We start from the raw sequence: 17366 nt of genomic DNA on the forward strand, positions 1-17366 counted from the left end.
CTAACACAGACTAAAATTTAATTTCGAATTGAAAATGCAAATTAAGCTAACTTAAACTAAAACTGAATTGAAACATGCAATGATATAAATTAAACAACACACATAAATTGAAAGTAAAATTGAAATTTAAAACTGAAATTAGAAACAAGAACCCTAAATTGATTTGGAATTTGAAATTAGAAATTAGAAGTGAACCTAACCCAAATTGGGTGGTTACTTGGCTAGTCCAAGAACACCCTCTCTCTGCTCTACATCACCCCCTATTTATATCACCAAATACCCAATTTTTCCCAAACCCTAGAATTGAAATTAGGGTTTTCAATTCCCGAAATTTACTCACCAAAACTTTGAATTGACGTCGCCCCATGTCTTCTCTGCCTCTCTAGGTTCTTCTCCTGCTCCCAATCGCTACAATTGCTCCCTAATTTGAGGTGTTTTATCAACCCTCACCTAGGTCAGTTGGTGAGAGAGGTTAAAGCACTTCGAATTAGGGGGATGGGTCGTGTCGGGTAATGATGGAGATGGTGGAGTTGGTGGTAGTTGGTGTAGGTGGTGGCGATGGCAGTGGAAGTAGCAGGTGGAGGTGATGGTGGCGGAATGGGTGTTTCTGCAGAGGAATGGGGGAGAAGAAGTCGATGGGAATGATGGAGGGTATGTTTGGTTAAGGTATAGGCATTAGGTACTAGAGTGTTGGTCGGGTGTAGCGGATTTCGATGTTGGCGAATCTGAGTCACTGGATGCGAAGCTGTAGGTGAATCGGATGGATAAGGAAGAAGCAGCTTGTAGCGACCGTAGGATGTAAAATACAACGAAGTCTACGGTGCGAGATTAGGTTAGGTGTTGTAGTGTTGATCGGAATCATCGGGATTTGATGAACAGGCCTATAAGCGATCGTTGGATTCAACTACAATCTAATCTGAAGGTTTGGAATTTAGGCATTATGGTGTTTGACAAGAACCTCGGATCTTGATGCACTCTACTGAAGCGACCATTGGATTTCGATGTAATCCCATCTAACGGCTGAGAATGGAGGCGGGTATGGATATAGAAAATGGGTTTGGGTAAGGGTTTTGGGCCTTGGGTATGCCAAGCCCATATCTTCTTTAAGAACAATTCTTCCTTCTTGAGCCCATTCCTAGCTTTTTGGTCTTGTGCGCACCATTCTTCGCGGCTTCCTTGCGTAATTCCTCCCGGTTTTCACTACTTTTCTGCTCTATTCCGCTCCGCAATTCATCCAAACTTTATTTATTACCTAAAAATATAGAATTAAGTAAGAAAAATATTTATTCTTGAAAACAATGAAAATACAGAATATGGGATAAAATGTAGAATTAATGCACAAAAGATGAGTTAATTGCCAACAAAAAGGGATAAAAATATACAATTTTTAGCACTCATCAGTTCTCCGTACATAATTATTGAGAGTAGGCCTGTCAATGGAATAATATTCGTCGGGTATTTAGAAATCCGATATCCGACAGGTTAAGCATTACCAGATATTCGATATCCGATAATATCCTATATGATATCAAAGTCAGATATCAATTTCGATAGGTTAAGCTATCGGATATCGGATATTTATCCGATAATATCCGGTTATGACAAAAAAAAAATCTAAAAAACCTGTAAAACATATTCAGAAGTGAAATTTAAGTCATATTTCTCAAACATACCATCCAAATTGTCTTCAAACACATAAACAATCTTAAAAACATACTCTTAAGTAGTTATGTCTCTTACTCTCTCACACACATGGAGAAAAACAAAAAAGCAAATGCTTAAGAAAGTAAGAAACTTAGAAACACTAAGTATGATAAGTATCTAATATCTGTCACTCTTATCTGTAATCTACTAATCTGTCACTCTCTTCTCTTGTCTCTGACTCTCTTGTCTTCATTCTTCAATTTCCATATCTGCATTACAAATTTACAAGTTACAACAAGTCAACAAACTACAACATTTTAGATGAGGAACATAATAAGGCCCCATGCAAGTGTGTTCAGGTTCATAGTAAACTAATAAAAGAACGAGAATTCGTGAATTTAGTTAGGTTCATAACTAACGATTACCCAAAGAACGCATCTGAAGAATACAAGTATGATGAGAGTCATTTTAATAAACTAGAGTTACAATATACAACAGCTAAAGAAGATCACGCAGAGAAGTACAAAGCATATATGGATGCCAAAGAGAGTAAGATGAAGGAAACTGTTGAGTTATGCCATTTATTATCTATATGCTAAGTGCTAACGAAACAAAAAAGTGAAGGAAATCAACATATGCTAATGTAGGTTATTATCTTTAACTAACATCATTTAACACACCATACTGCCTAAAATCTCAGTCCTGCATCAGATAGCTATGCACACATAAGACCTTATGAGGTTAACAAAGAGAGGCAGGAAGGAAAAACAACGAGAACTTAACAACTCCAAATGTAGAGAAACAATACTTAAACTAATTAAGAAGGTGAAGTACCTGAGTAGGAGTTTTGTTGTAGCTTTTCGGCAGCAGGAGTCGCAACTTCACCACCAACTTTGCTTACTTGGGACTCTTTCTCCAGGCCAAGATGAATCCCTTCACTAGTATTTTTTTCTTGATCTGAAATCACAAGCTTAAAAATAGTCAAGTCTCGCTAAAGGAAAAACAGTTATACAACAGAATCTATAATACAAGCTTTATCTCCATGTATGCATGAGAAATGCATTTGTGTTCCCCGAAACATCCCGATGGATTGTTAAATCTTCTTGCAATGGAGCATGTTACAGACATAAAAAGGAGCCTAAGAGGTTCCTTTGTTGAATTGAGAATTCAAAGTTCTGTGGAATGAGAAAAGCTAACATTGAATTATTTTGTTTTATACACATCTAAATTAACAACAAATGGGGTTTCTGATAAGGAAGTTCGATCATACCGTTCACTTACAATCTCGACACACCTAGCATGATCCACAGAGATCGTTCATTGACAGTAGATCTTTGGATTTGTAACTGTAAAACCAATTGTTCCTACCCTTTCCTAAGGAAACTGCTGACGATCAGGTTCTTGTTTACCAAATATCGGCGGGAACTCCTCATAATATTCTGAGAAACCATGTACTTATTAACAGAATTAAACTTCATTTCAACAAACACAATTGGAGTTTGAATATCTGAAATCTATAGGAAAAAAAGAGAACAACCATCAAGAAAACCCATCCTGCCATCCATCTCTATTATTACCAATTGGAGTTTTCAGACCCACAAATCATTATTACCAAAAAAAACATTTTAGGGTTTTCAATTAATCATGATTTATGAGTATCACCACCCCTGATGTATCAATTAATTATAGGGTTTTTAATTAATCATGAGTATCACCAACAGAAGAAACCCCTAATTTTGTAACAACAAAAACCCTAATTTTATAACAATCGAACGAACACAGAGAATCAGAGATCGAACAAATTAAAATAGAAATTAACATTGAATGGCGACTGAATCAATACCTGATTGACAGATTGAGTGATTGTAACAGGGAAGAAGATTGATTAACACTGTAACAGAGAGTGGAGAGGCGAGAACTGAGAGGAGAAGGAAAAAAAAAACTGAAAAAGGAAGTACTCTTCTTAGTCTTAGATTACTCGAGTCTCGACTCTAGTAATATGGTCAGGCTAAATTACAAATAAGCCCCTCCCTATCGGATATCGGATATTAACCAAAAGGATATACCCTAATCCGATTCCGATAGGTTAGGGAACAAATATCCGATAATATATCATATATTGTATCCGATATCCGATAAAACAGATAAAATCCTATAGGATCTCGAATAATCGGAAACGAATTTCGAATATCGGACATATATTGACAGGCCTAATTGAGAGGGCAAAACGCCTTCAGGACGTCGGTAACACTCGTTGTTCCCTGACCATGCACCTGACCATGCACCTTTCAGAATGGGTATGACGCTTTAACCGGATAATATCCCTTCTGCAATAGATTAATGCTACTGTGACATTCACCCCTGAATTCCTAGAAGATAATCTATTTTATCTCATTATTCTGATTCCACGGTCGAATCCACGGTTGATCCCATGGAATGGTAATAGATAATCATTTTATCTCATTACTCCGATTTCATGATCGAATCCACGGCTAATCTCATGGAATGGTAATGGATAATTTCATTACTCCGATTTCATGATCGAATCCACGGCTGATCTCATGGAATGGTAATGGATAATTTTATTACTCCGATTCTATGGTCAAATCCACTATCCCATGGGATGGTAATGCAACGACTCATTTTATTATTCTGAATCCATGGTCGAATCCACGGTTGATCCTATGGATTGATAATAAATAACTACTCACCTTTATTACTCAATTTCATGTATCATTATCCACTGAATTTCATAAATTAGTAATAAATACTCAACAACCGGGCATCCGGACCATCACTGAGTAAGCCCCAAGAAAATGGTGCAAGTGTACTCGACAATGATGCACGAACGAGCACCTGAATGCACGCACGAGCATTCAAAAGTATGGACAAACGAGGAATTCGACACAAAATAGGAGAGAGAAAATAATAATATTAAAATAATAAGGAGGCGCCCAGGGACCGGGCCCACCGGCCGTCCATTCCCTAGCCGTGGCCGGTCCCCATGCCTCTTCCATTATCTTTCCTTATTTTATTATCTTCATAAATTCAGTCAACTTTCCTCGTTTGAGCAAAACTCACGGTTTCTCCATATTTTCACAGTTTCATGAGAAATAATAATAAAATAGGAAAATGAGTCGTGGGACAGGGGAACCTAGCCGTCCAGCCATGCCCTAGCCGTGGACGGTCCCATACCTTACAATCCCTAATCTTTCATAATTATTATTTCCCTCATCTCATGAAACTCCTCCGTTCGAGCAAAAATCATGGTTTCTTCATATTTTCTCAAATATTGCTCAAACTATGGAAAGACCAAAAGGTCAAATGGTCACATGACCGACTAGGTCATTCACTAGAAATATTAAAATATCATTATTTTAATATTCTCAAAATATTGATGAAACGAGCAAAGTTCTACTTGCTCATTCAAGCAAAATCAAGAATTTCAGTCAAAGATCAAACTCTTCTGAAAATCCAAGATATTGCTCAAACGCACACCAGAAAATACTGAAACTCTCAGGACTGAGACACGTGCATTATGGTGACATGGGCATCCTCCCTTGACCGACCAAGAGCGTTCTTAAGGCTTGCAAGAAGCCGGTCCCACACGTTTTCATAATTTTGACCTAATTTGCGCAATTGTTCATAATTGGGTCCAAACTCTCTCCAATCAACTTGGAACTTGCTCAAACGACCATCAGCTGGTCCCACAACCACCAAGGGTCGGTCCCATACCTTCTTGTTCGGTCCTCACTTCTCCATAAATTAGGTTTTACCACCTAATATTGAATCGAGTACTATTTCAATAAATGATTAAACCTGCATTTAATCATCTTTCCATCAATTGGTCAACAAACCATGATGCATGCTCGCACGAGCACTTGGGTACTACGTGGACGTCCATCATCCCATGTGGTCCCTCCCTCCCTCACTCATGACCTATTTTCAGCAGTTCATCAATTGACAAACAATTGACCAAAAATTAGGGTTTCGAACAAACGCTCCGCAAATCATCATTCTGAGCAAGTTCAGACACTAATAAATTTATGTTGATTCGGAAATCAACATTTGGATTAATCATATAATATTTAGTGATTTACCAATATTTTATTGGGTCACGTTACCAACAAATAATCTGTCGAATCGAGCAATACTTGCTCAGTTGCTCGAATATTGATCCAACTATCAATATTCAGTAATTCGTCGAATTGAGCAATACATGCTCAGTTGCTTGAATATTTATCCAACTATCAATATTCGGTAATTCGTCGAATCGAGCAATACTTTCTCAATTGCTCGAATATTGATCCAACTAATTCGTCGAACCGAGCAATACTTCCTCAGTTGCTCGAATTTACAATATTCGCCCAGACGAGCAATAACATAAGACTGTACGTCTCAACAGACATGTTCAATCCATGAAATCACTGAGCGTTCGTTAATCATGCTCAATTCAACAAAACTTAGACTCACTGTTTAATCAGTCAATAACCGACTAATCAAAACACGTCTGCCTTGCAGACTCCACAAATCGTGAGACATCAATCACGTCACATGGGGGGATATCAATTAGGGTTTTGGTATGGCGGCCTACGGCACGTGTGTTCATCCACGATGAGAAATGTGAGTGAGTCGTGCAAACGGCTGAAGGAGTTACAAAGTAGTGGGTGGACGGTTAACCAAGTCTCCGCACGACCTGGAACTGGTTTCACCACGATCTCCAACTTTCCACTCTTTCACTCAAGAAACCGTCACACTTACAGGGATCAATGTGTTCATTATTCTTGTAATATAAATAAGTCCAAAATCTAGGACAAAGGAAGACATTCATCTACACAATAACTCGATTGAAACTTATTCACAGAACTCAACACTCAGCAGTTCATCAATTTTGCAGAAACCCACAACACATCACAATCATTGATCATCATTAATCTCACACAATTATCAGCTTCCCTCATACAGATCAACCCATATCCCTCTTTGTGACCGAATTGACTTTGGAACGTCCATTGACTTGGTTTAGGCCGGAGTCTTACAGATTGATCTCTCGAATTCAAGCACTCCCTTTGTAGTGCATTTGTGTGAGGATAAGCAGTTTGCTCGGTTGAGGAGTCTTGTTCGCACGCTCGTCTCTTCATTTCCTTAACAATCAGCAAATTGTTTTTCCCCATCCACAAAGATATGTATTTAACTGCTGGAAATTAAAAGCATATAAAACTAAAAACCATAATTAAAAGATTCTCAATTTATTTCGATCCGGGATTCACCTTTGGCTATTAAGGAATAGCTTTGAACAATAATAAATAAGAATTACTGCACATGTTCAAAGCATGTCGACATCTTAACTTTGTAAATCCTTTTTCATATTTATAATCTTGGAACCGATTTCCCACACTTCCAGACAAGTTTAGAATTAGTTCATCTGACTTCCAAGAACTATGTGATTGATCAAATACATTAAATCACTGATCATGGGTTTCACGGTTCTACCTTCAAGTTGCTACTAGAATCGGTCACATTAGTTTCCAAAATAATATTAACTAAGTACTAGGATCGGTTACCACTTATATATGGTACTTACTTGTGATCGTTTGCACAAGTTATAGGATCGGTTACACCAATAACTAAAACTTGTTAACCTACTACAAGGATCGATTACACGTCTTGTGATTAGTCCCAACCAAGTTCTAGGATCGGTTACCCAATGACTACGAATGGTCACACCAATTACAAATATCGATCATACCATCTCAGGTGATTACTTAAGATTGGTTTCACTAATAAAAGTCATACAGATACATAAGTCAGGCCCTGTGAATAGTTTTACGAAGAACATAAAAAAGTCATGAGCGGTTATACTAAACACACATATTGGTTATCCAAAGATTTGCAATGAATAAAAATACCAATAAGCCTAGCGATTTCCCGTTCGATTCACAAAACAAGTTTATGAAATTACTTCCTTTAAACGAATGTAAAACATTGTTTCCTAGGACGAATGTTCACCCATACCCATACATAATCACAATAGCATTCATACGATTATGTCGATGTCTTACATACGAAGTTCAAAAGATAAGCGTTATACTTCGTATTGTATTCCTTAATACCACGTCTAACTAGAGTATAATCATTCACATCTTCACGATTATGTTTTCAATATAGCATAACTTGAAAGATACATTAGGGAATAAAAAAGTTCAAGTCAAATATTACTAACCTCAAGAGGAAGGATGATATCGTCGTTGTAGCTCCTACTTCTTCACATTCTTCAAGTCTTCGAGCAATACTTGTATATCACATAACCTATTAACTTTCTAGCTAACCTATATGAAGTTGACTCTAGTAAATAATCAAGCGACTCTTTAAATGAGTTTTGGTTCACTAAAATATGACAACCAAACTTGACATACCAACGCTTGGTGGGTTCAACCGATTTATGCTCTAACAGTTTGTGATTCCATAATATCTTGTTTCACTACCATACAATTAATATTATTGTGAGGTGATTGATATTTCTAGGCTATTCTTCGGGAATATAAGTCTGGTATATCAATTGGTTCCTGTTCACCTTGATTTATCAAAAGACGGAACAAAACTCATAGGTTTGTTTGTGGGAGACAGATTTATCTATTCAATGGACTTTTTTGTGTGAGACAGATTTGTTTATCAAGTCTTCGACTTTGGGTCGTAGAAACTCTTAGTTGTGGTGAGATCAGCTAAGGGAATCAAGTGCGTAGAATCCTGCTGGGATTCAGAGACGTAAGGAGCGCAACTGTACCTTGATCGGTGTGAGATTGGTTAGGGATCAACTACATTCCTGTCTGAAGTTAACTTGGAGTAGGCTAGTGTCTGTAGCGGCTTAATACAATGTGGTATTCAACTCTGGACTAGGTCCCAGGATTTTTCTGGATTTGCAATTTCCTCATTAACAAAATTTCTGGTGTCTGTGTTATTTTTTTTCCGCATTATATTTTGTTATATAATAGAAATATCAGAGGTTGTGCGTAAGTTCAATCAATTGTGAATCCAACCTTTGGTTGTTGATTAAATTGATTGACACTTGGATATTGGTATTTGATATCGTCCAAGTTATTTCTTATATTCAATCGGGATCGCAAATTCTATTTGTTTGATTGCGGATTGAATTGAGATATAACTCTTTGATATACTTTTCTTAAGATTGAGTCTGACTGTCTAGTTGATTCTCTTGAAAGTATATTGGAGTTAGTCCATACAGATTGCTAAGCAAAGTCTTCGGTGTGGTTGTTAGACCCCCACTTTTTCAACAACATCAGCAAATGGAACTTGATCTACGAGCTCAACAACTGGGATCAACTTAAATTCAAAAAGCTTAAAGCGCTCCATTTGATTACACCTTGAGTGATTTACTACTTGGTGGTTCAAACGAATAGAATTTGGTAGTTGAGAACTTTTGTATCCAATGATAAAAGGATTTTTGGGGATAACACCGATCTAGCTGTTATTCTACGGTTGGTGATGAATGATTCTAACGAAATATAAGTACACTAACTCGGTTAACGCTTGGTAAAGCCTAAGGACTCCTTGATCGTTTCTTTCTTTTCTTATTTGTTTATTTTTATTTACATTAATCCATAATCCAATCCTCCTATGTCTTTTACTTTATTTTTTTGATTCAAATAACTTACCAATTACACAGCTCTCCGTGGGAACGATCCTTACTACCGCTATAGAACTAGTTAATTAGTGGGAAATATCATTATTAATTTGTTGCACTTACGACAAGTACCAAATTTTGGCATCATTGCAGGGGAGCGGTTGTTAATTGATTTGTTATTTCTTTAGCTTGTTTTTGTTTTTAGATTTTCTTTCAATCTTATAAGTTGTCATGTTTCCTTATAGAAATAACATGTACGATGTACAAGACCAATCATCGTATGATAGTGGTAATCAATATGGATTTCAACATCAAATTTATAACAACTACTGAAAAAGCGGGGGTCTAACAACCACACCCAATATTTCGCTTAGCAATTTGTATGGACAAACTCCAATATACTTTCTAGAGAATCAACTAGACAGTCAGACTCAATCTAGATAAAAAGTATATCAAAGAGTTTATATCTCAATCTCTCGATTTGATTTATACTCAAGCAAAAAGAAATCTGCGAGTCTTTATATCAAATACTAGAGAGATAACTTGGATGGTACCAAAGACCAATATCCAAGTTTCAATCAATTCAAATCAACAACCAAAAGGTAGGATATTCTAATTGATTCATTCTAACGCACAGCCTGTGATATTTTAATTACAAAGATAAACAATATAATGCGGAATAGAAATAACACAGACACCAGAATTTTGTTAACGAGGAAACCGCAAATGCAGAAAAACCCCGGGACCTAGTCCAGATTGAACACACACTGTATTAAGCCGCTACAGACACTAGACTGTAGTTGAACCCCAATCAATCTCACACTGATTCAAGGTACAGTTGTACTCCTTACGTCTCTGATCCCAGCAGGATACTACGCACTTGATTCTCTTAGCTTATCTCACCCACAACTAAGAGTTGCTACGACCCAAAGTCGGAGACTTGATAAACAAATATGTATCACACAAAAAAGTCTATAGGTTGAATAAATCTGTCTCCCACAGAAATACCCAAGAGTTTCTGTTCCGTCTTTTGATAAATCAAGGTGAACAAGAACCAATTGATAACACGGACTTATATTCCCGAAGAACATCCTAGAATTATCAATCACCTCACAATAATCTTAATCGACACGGCGAAAGAAGATATTGTGGAATCACAAACGATGAGACGAAGATGTTTGTGATTACTTTTATATCTTGCCTATCGGAGATATCAATCTCAAGACAATTATTACACTTGTACTCGTACGATAGAATATGCAAGATCAGATCACACAAATACGAAAAAGTAGTATCGGTCTGGCTTCACAATCCCAATGAAGTCTTTAAGTCGTTAACCCGGTTTGAGAAAAGAAAACCAGAGGTTAAAGGAGAATCGACTCTAGCTTACAACTAGTATCACACGTAAGGTGTGGGTATTAGTTTTCCCAGTTGCAAGAGTTCTCCATTATATAGTCTTTCAAATCAGGGTTTGCAATCAATGTTAGCTTAGTAACAAAGCATTCAATGTTCACCATTAGTTGAAAACCTGATTAGATTCAAGCTAATACTTTCAACCGTTAGATCGAAAACTTAGCTTGTTACACACAAATGAAATGCACGTTTCTAGGTTTGTGTAACCGTACCCAAACATGTACATTTGTTGGCTCAACAATAGTTAACCAAATGGTTATCCATATGAGCATTTCATATCAACCATATTATTCTTCACCATAACTAGTTCAAATGACTTCAAATGAACTAGTAAGAGAGTTGTTCAATTGCAAGGAAATCTTATGTATTACACAAGACACAATTGAAGCAAAGATGATGTGATTCACTTGAATCGGTTCATGAACTATATAGCCACGGTTTACACTTGCATTCCTTAGTTTATATAAGAATAAGTTCACGATCATCATCTTTAGATATAACCTACTCAAGTTCGCGGACTGGGTTCGCGGACTTAAGTTCCCGGAAGGAGTTCACAAACTCCGGCAGAAATTCTCGGGTTTGAGAACTTCGCCAGTTCGCGTACTTAGCTCACGCCACTATTCCGGTTCTCTTGATCAACAAAGTTCGCAAACTTCGGTTCAAGGAATAGGACTTATACATAGATGTGTTTCCACAACAATGCTTATATCCACCAATGATTATGTAATCTAAACTCTCATTTCAATCATTGAAACATTATTAGAGGACGTTATATAGTTGTTATTCACAAACCATTTTTCGTCAAAGCAATTTTCAAAATGATTAAAACATAACATGACATAAGTCACTAGGTAAAGATGAATTTGGCTAAAGCGAAAAGCTTACCAACACATATTTCGAGAAATAGATAGGCGAGATAAACTCGGCTCGAAATACCAAATGTGTATAATCAAATTCTATATAGCAAAACGACTTTTGTCTCAAAATAGGAGATAGAGTAGATAGACTTTTAAGTGATAGATCAGTTCAAGTCTCCACATACCTTTTTGTCGATGAAGTTCCACCAGTTCCTTGAGTAGTTCTCGTCTTGTATAATGATTTGCCATGGAGTTCTTGATCTCAACTACACTTTTTATCCTAGTCCGAGACTTTAGCTATAGTAGACTAGAAATCAACACTTATAGTTTTGATCACTAACATTGATAAACATGCTTGAGATAGCAACGCATGCGAGTTCGACCGAGAAATGCTCTAAAAATATCCCCATTTGTCAATTTTAGTGGCAAAACTATTAATACATATGGAATACGAAAAAGATAAATACATTTTTGAAGCTCCTATTCCACATGTCTAATCTTCAACAATACTCGAAATCTTCGTTATTTCCAAGTAGTCCAATGATACCAAAGGTTGTAAGTTTAGCATCATCGTTGTTGAAAATCCGTAGCTATAACAATGAGAAAAAAGAGTTCTCGATCATTGTTATACAATGTCATAGTATCATTACACAACATCAAAGTTCAATTGTATCACAACTTTGACAACAATACTATGGTGATATGTATCACCCCCCCTTAGTCAGTACTCCATCTCACATGGAAACCACTCCCTCTTACATAATGATCCGAAAACCATATGTATTTGTAGTGTGAACTACATATTAATTCTCCCCCTTTTTGTCAACAAAATTGGTAAAGGTACAAGAACGGGATCCTAATGAAATTCCGAAAGAGACATTTCATGACTAAAAGAAAGCATATATCAACTTGTTCTTTAGATGCAATCATAAATCCGAAGCTAAATGCATTCATCAAGGAGTTTAAAGATACAAGATAACCCCTATAATATTCCACAGCCGCACTCCCCACAAATATATGGCAATTAAGTGCAAGTTCAAAAGAACTCTCCCCCATAAAATGTCACCCGAAAGAACAACAAGAGCGACCTTAATTTCGAAAGAAAAGAAGGATTTCTTTGGACATAAAAAATCACATACGAATATGAATTTGAATCCAAAAATACTCAATTAAATTAACCACAAGAGAACCTATGATTAATTTATTCGGAAATGCTCAATATAAGTGAACTTATGGAGACTCAAAATTACTCAATTAGATTAATCACAAGAGAACCATAATTAATCTAATCGGAATACACTCGACATAAGAAAATTTATGGAGCAATAACTAAGTTAATCATAAGAAGTAATCAACTTAGTCAATAGTGCTCAACATAAGAAAACTTATGGAGCCTCACAGTAATACATAAAAGATTATGGATCAGGGAAGATCAATACTGCGGAATACACAAGGATTCATTCTATTTTCCATCATTATTTGCATAACGACATACAATAGACATAATCATTGCAAACAAAAGATTTTAACCTATCTTCCATCAATAATTGACATAATAGGCTTAACTTTTGTATTTGTCAAAATCTATTCACTCTTTTATCAATACATGCATATCGACTTACGAAAGACTTTACTTTTGACAAGGTATGAGACAATCATAGTTCACGGACACAAACTCACATATCCCATAACAGTATTGCAATATATGAAACCATAAAGATTAATACTGCAAAAATCATCTTCCAAACAATTTTTTTAGAATTTAAACAAATAAACCTAAAACATGAAGATGAAAACGTTGGACATAGCTATGTGTAATCACAATAATGGCTATTCCAAACTCTAGTTATTCTTATAAATAAAACAAGAAAAGAAGATATACTAGGCAACTATATCTTTAAGAAATTCATTATCATTCCCGAACTCCTTGTCGTCAACAACCATTGGAACATAAGGTTCGTGGAGGAAGGAGTCAATACCAACAAACCATCTTGGCTGATGATGTCAAACCAGGGCCTTCTGAATTTCCAAAGATCTTAACATGCAAGCCTTTATTTGACGAATCTCCTTTCACATCTCCTTCATCTCTTCAAGAACATCAGAAAACTTCTCTTCAAGGTATGGCTCTTAGCTTCCTCACATTCCTTCTTTTTCTCTTCAAGGTAGGAGGCAACGGAAATTTCTCTTTTTCCTTCATGATTGATGGCTTAGCAATCATATTAACATCTTTTCCATCAGAAGACATCATGCTTGGAGTATCCATAAATGTATGGGTTTTTGAGAGGAAATCACAATTTAAGCTCAACAAGTAGTCTTGAGATAAAAAGAGGTTTTAAGGAAGGAAAAAAGGAATGTAGGGTTTCGAAACCTTTAAACAGGTTCGTGCACGACAAACTCTCATCCTTATAAAGAGTATAATTATCGATAAGAACCCTCCTTTATTGATAGACAGGAAAGAACAAAGCTAAAAAAAAAACTTTTCCTAAAGCCTGAGAGGTGCACAATCTTGTCTCTTTTGATCAGGCACATGAGACAAGATTTACAATTCAACACAATCAAGTTGTGTTGTGGTGAACAACAATTTGTCCACCATATTCCTCTTGAGTGGAATCCTCAGACTTCTGTCTATCAAAATGATTTGACCATACTTTCATCTCTAATGGTCTTGTTTTGTATTTGGAAACTAACTTCTTAGAAGAAGATAAAATCTTACATACCTCAGCAGTCTTTTGGGCAAGTTTAAGCTTATTTGCTAATCGATTTGATCTTTGTTGAAGTTTGTTGATGTGCCTCAATTGGTGTTTGTACTTGTAACACCTTGATAGTTCATGACCCTTTTGAGAACAAAATGAACACGTCAATCTTGGATGATATTCAGGCATCAGAGATGTGCACGCAGCTAGACACATAGTGGATCCTGAAACATTACAAACAGAGTTTCCAAAAACTGGGTCAATTTTTTCTTCCATATTGGTTGAGCTTTCTTCTGAAAGAATATCGAGATTGATGTATGTATTGCTATAGTTATCAAAATCAATATTTTCACCAAGAAGTGCAACACTTAATTTCTCGTCTTCATTAGAATCATAATTATCATACATTTCATCAAGAGTTGCAGCAAGACCTTTGTTCCCAGTGTATTTCTTCCGATTTGGACACTCGTTTGCAAAATGGCCAAATCCCTTATACTTAAAGCACTGAGACATATCCTCGTGATCAGTTTCATCTGTTTCCCTATTTTTAGGAGGAATACAATTATGAGGTTTAACTGATGCTTTAGGCTTATCTCTGGAGAACTGTTTACTTCTCTTCAGCAGAAGAATCCCTAAACTGTCTTGTGATCATCGAGACTGACTTGTCAAGATCTTCATCCGATGAATCCGTCTCAGAGTGATCGTCTTCAGAGATATACACTTTTTTACTTTTATCAAGTAATTTAGTGTCCTTTAGTACTTTGAACACAACATCCTTAGATTTGGATGAATGCTGATGATCAAAGATCTTAAGCTTCCCAACCAGTGTATTTCAGGAATAGTCTTACCCAATGCAAAAGATGCATTAACAATTTCAGACACTTTGTGATTAAACTCATCAAATTTTTCTTCATTGGCCATACGAAGATTTTCCCAATCAGAATTAAGGTTTTGAAGCCTAGCTTCCTGTTCACTGGTGTTACCTTCGAATACGGTTTCTAAGATATCCCAAGCTTCTTTAGACTTAGTGCAATTAGACACATGGTGCTGAATATTTGGGGTGATGGCATGTATAATGGCATTCAAACCGCCGGAATTTTGCTTTGCAGCATTTATCTCGGCAAGGGTGTATTCACCAATATCCTTGGGAACGCTTACATCTCCAACTGCCACAACGGGAGCATTATAGCCATTAACAACATATTCGCATGATTGAAAATCACGCGCTTAAAGAAAAGCTCGCATAGCAATTTTCCACCATAAGTAATTAGATCCATCGAAGACTGGTGGTACGTTAATAGAGATAACACCTCTGTCCATAGAGTCAGATCGCTACAAACACAGACTTGTAAGGTCTTGAACGTGTTTGCCTGCTCTGATACCAATTGAAAAAGCGAGGGTCTAACAACCACACCCAATATTTCGCTTAGCAATATGTATGGACAAACTCCAATATACTTTCTAGAGAATCAACTAGATAGTCAGACTCAATCTAGATAAAAAAGTATATCAAAGAGTTTATATCTCAATCTCTCGATTTGATATATACTCAAGCAAATATAAATATGCGAGTCTTTATCAAATACTAGAGAGATAACTTGGATGGTACCAAAGACCAATATCCAAGTTTCAGTCAATATAAATCAACAACCAAAAGGTCGGATATTTTAATTAATTGATTCTAACGCACAACCTGTGATATATCAATTATAAAGATAAACAATATAATGTGGAATAGAAATAACACAGACACCAGAATTTTTTAGCGAGGAAACCGAAAATGCAGAAAAACCCCGGGATCTAGTCCAGATTGAACACACACTGTATTAAGCCGCTACAAACACTAGCCTACTATAAACTAACTTCGGTCTGGACTGTAGTTAAACCCCAATCAATCTCACACTGATCCAAGGTACAGTTGTACTCTTTATGTCTCTGATCCCAGCAGGATACTACGCACTTGGTTCCCTTAGATGATCTCACCTACAACTAAGAGTTGCTACGACCCAAAGTCGAAGACTTGATAAACAAATCTGTATCACACAGAAAAGTCTATAGGTTGAATAAATCTGTCTCCCACAGAAATACCCAAGAGTTTTTGTTCCGTCTTTTGATAAATCAAGGTGAGCATGAACCAATTGATAACCCGGAATTATATTCCCGAAGAACGGCCTAGAATTATCAATCACCTCACAATAATCTTAATCGACACGGCGAAAGAAGATATTGTGGAATCACAAACGATGAGACGAAGATGTTTGTGATTACTTTTATATCTTGCCTATCGGAGATATCAATCTCAAGACAATTATTACAATTGTACTCGTACTATAGAATATGGAAGATCAGATCACACAACTACGAAAAAGTTGTATCGGTCTGGCTTTACAATCCCAATGAAGTCTTTAAGTCGTGAACCCGGTTTGAGAAAAGAAAACCAGAGGTTAAAGGAGAATCGACTCTAGCTTACAACTAGTATCACACGTAAGGTGTGGGGATTAGTTTTCCCAGTTGCAAGAGTTCTCCATTATATAGTCTTTCAAATCATGGTTTGCAATCAATGTTAGCTTAGTAACAAAGCATTCAATATTCACCGTTGGATGAAAACCTTATTAGATTCAAGCTAATATATTTCAACTGTTAGATCGAAAACTTAGCTTGTTACACACAAATGAAATGCACGTTTCGAGGTTTGTGTAACCGTACCCAAACATGTACATCTGTTGGTTCAACAATAGTTAACCAAATGGTTAGCCATATGAGCATTTCCTATCAACCATATTCTTCTTCACCATAACTAGTTCAAATGACTTCAAATGAACTAGTTAGAGAGTTGTTCAATTGTAAGGAAATCTTATGTATTACACAAGACACAATTGAAGCAAAGATGATGTGATTCACTTGAATCGGTTCATGAACTATATAACCACAGTTTGCACTTGCATTCCTTAGTTTATATAAGAATAAGTTCACGATCATCATCTTTAGATATAACCTACTCAAGTTCGCGGACTGGGTTCGCGGACTTAAGTTCCCGGAAGGAGTTCACAAACTTCAGCAGAAATTCTCGGGTTTGAGAACTTCGCCAGTTCTCGGACTGAGTTCGCGGACTTAGAT

At 36.5% G+C, this 17366-nt stretch overlaps 1 long non-coding RNA gene across 2 annotated transcripts; it reads right to left on the reverse strand.

The window, feature by feature from the left end:
• Positions 1 to 1633: 1633 nt before the first annotated feature.
• Positions 1634 to 3604, reverse strand: LOC113303229. 2 transcript variants are annotated; one of them, XR_003337358.1, is made up of 4 exons: positions 3488 to 3604; positions 2915 to 3083; positions 2479 to 2819; positions 1634 to 1913 (listed from the first exon to the last, which is right to left on the reverse strand). It is a non-coding gene; the product is annotated as an uncharacterized LOC113303229 (long non-coding RNA). The 2 variants fall into 2 exon arrangements; XR_003337359.1 differs by having other exon boundaries at positions 2915 to 3158; positions 3488 to 3593.
• Positions 3605 to 17366: the final 13762 nt, after the last annotated feature.

The sequence above is a fragment of the Papaver somniferum genome, chromosome 8 (genome assembly GCF_003573695.1).
Source record: "Papaver somniferum cultivar HN1 chromosome 8, ASM357369v1, whole genome shotgun sequence".
In the NCBI taxonomy this organism is placed as follows: Eukaryota; Viridiplantae; Streptophyta; class Magnoliopsida; order Ranunculales; family Papaveraceae; genus Papaver; species Papaver somniferum.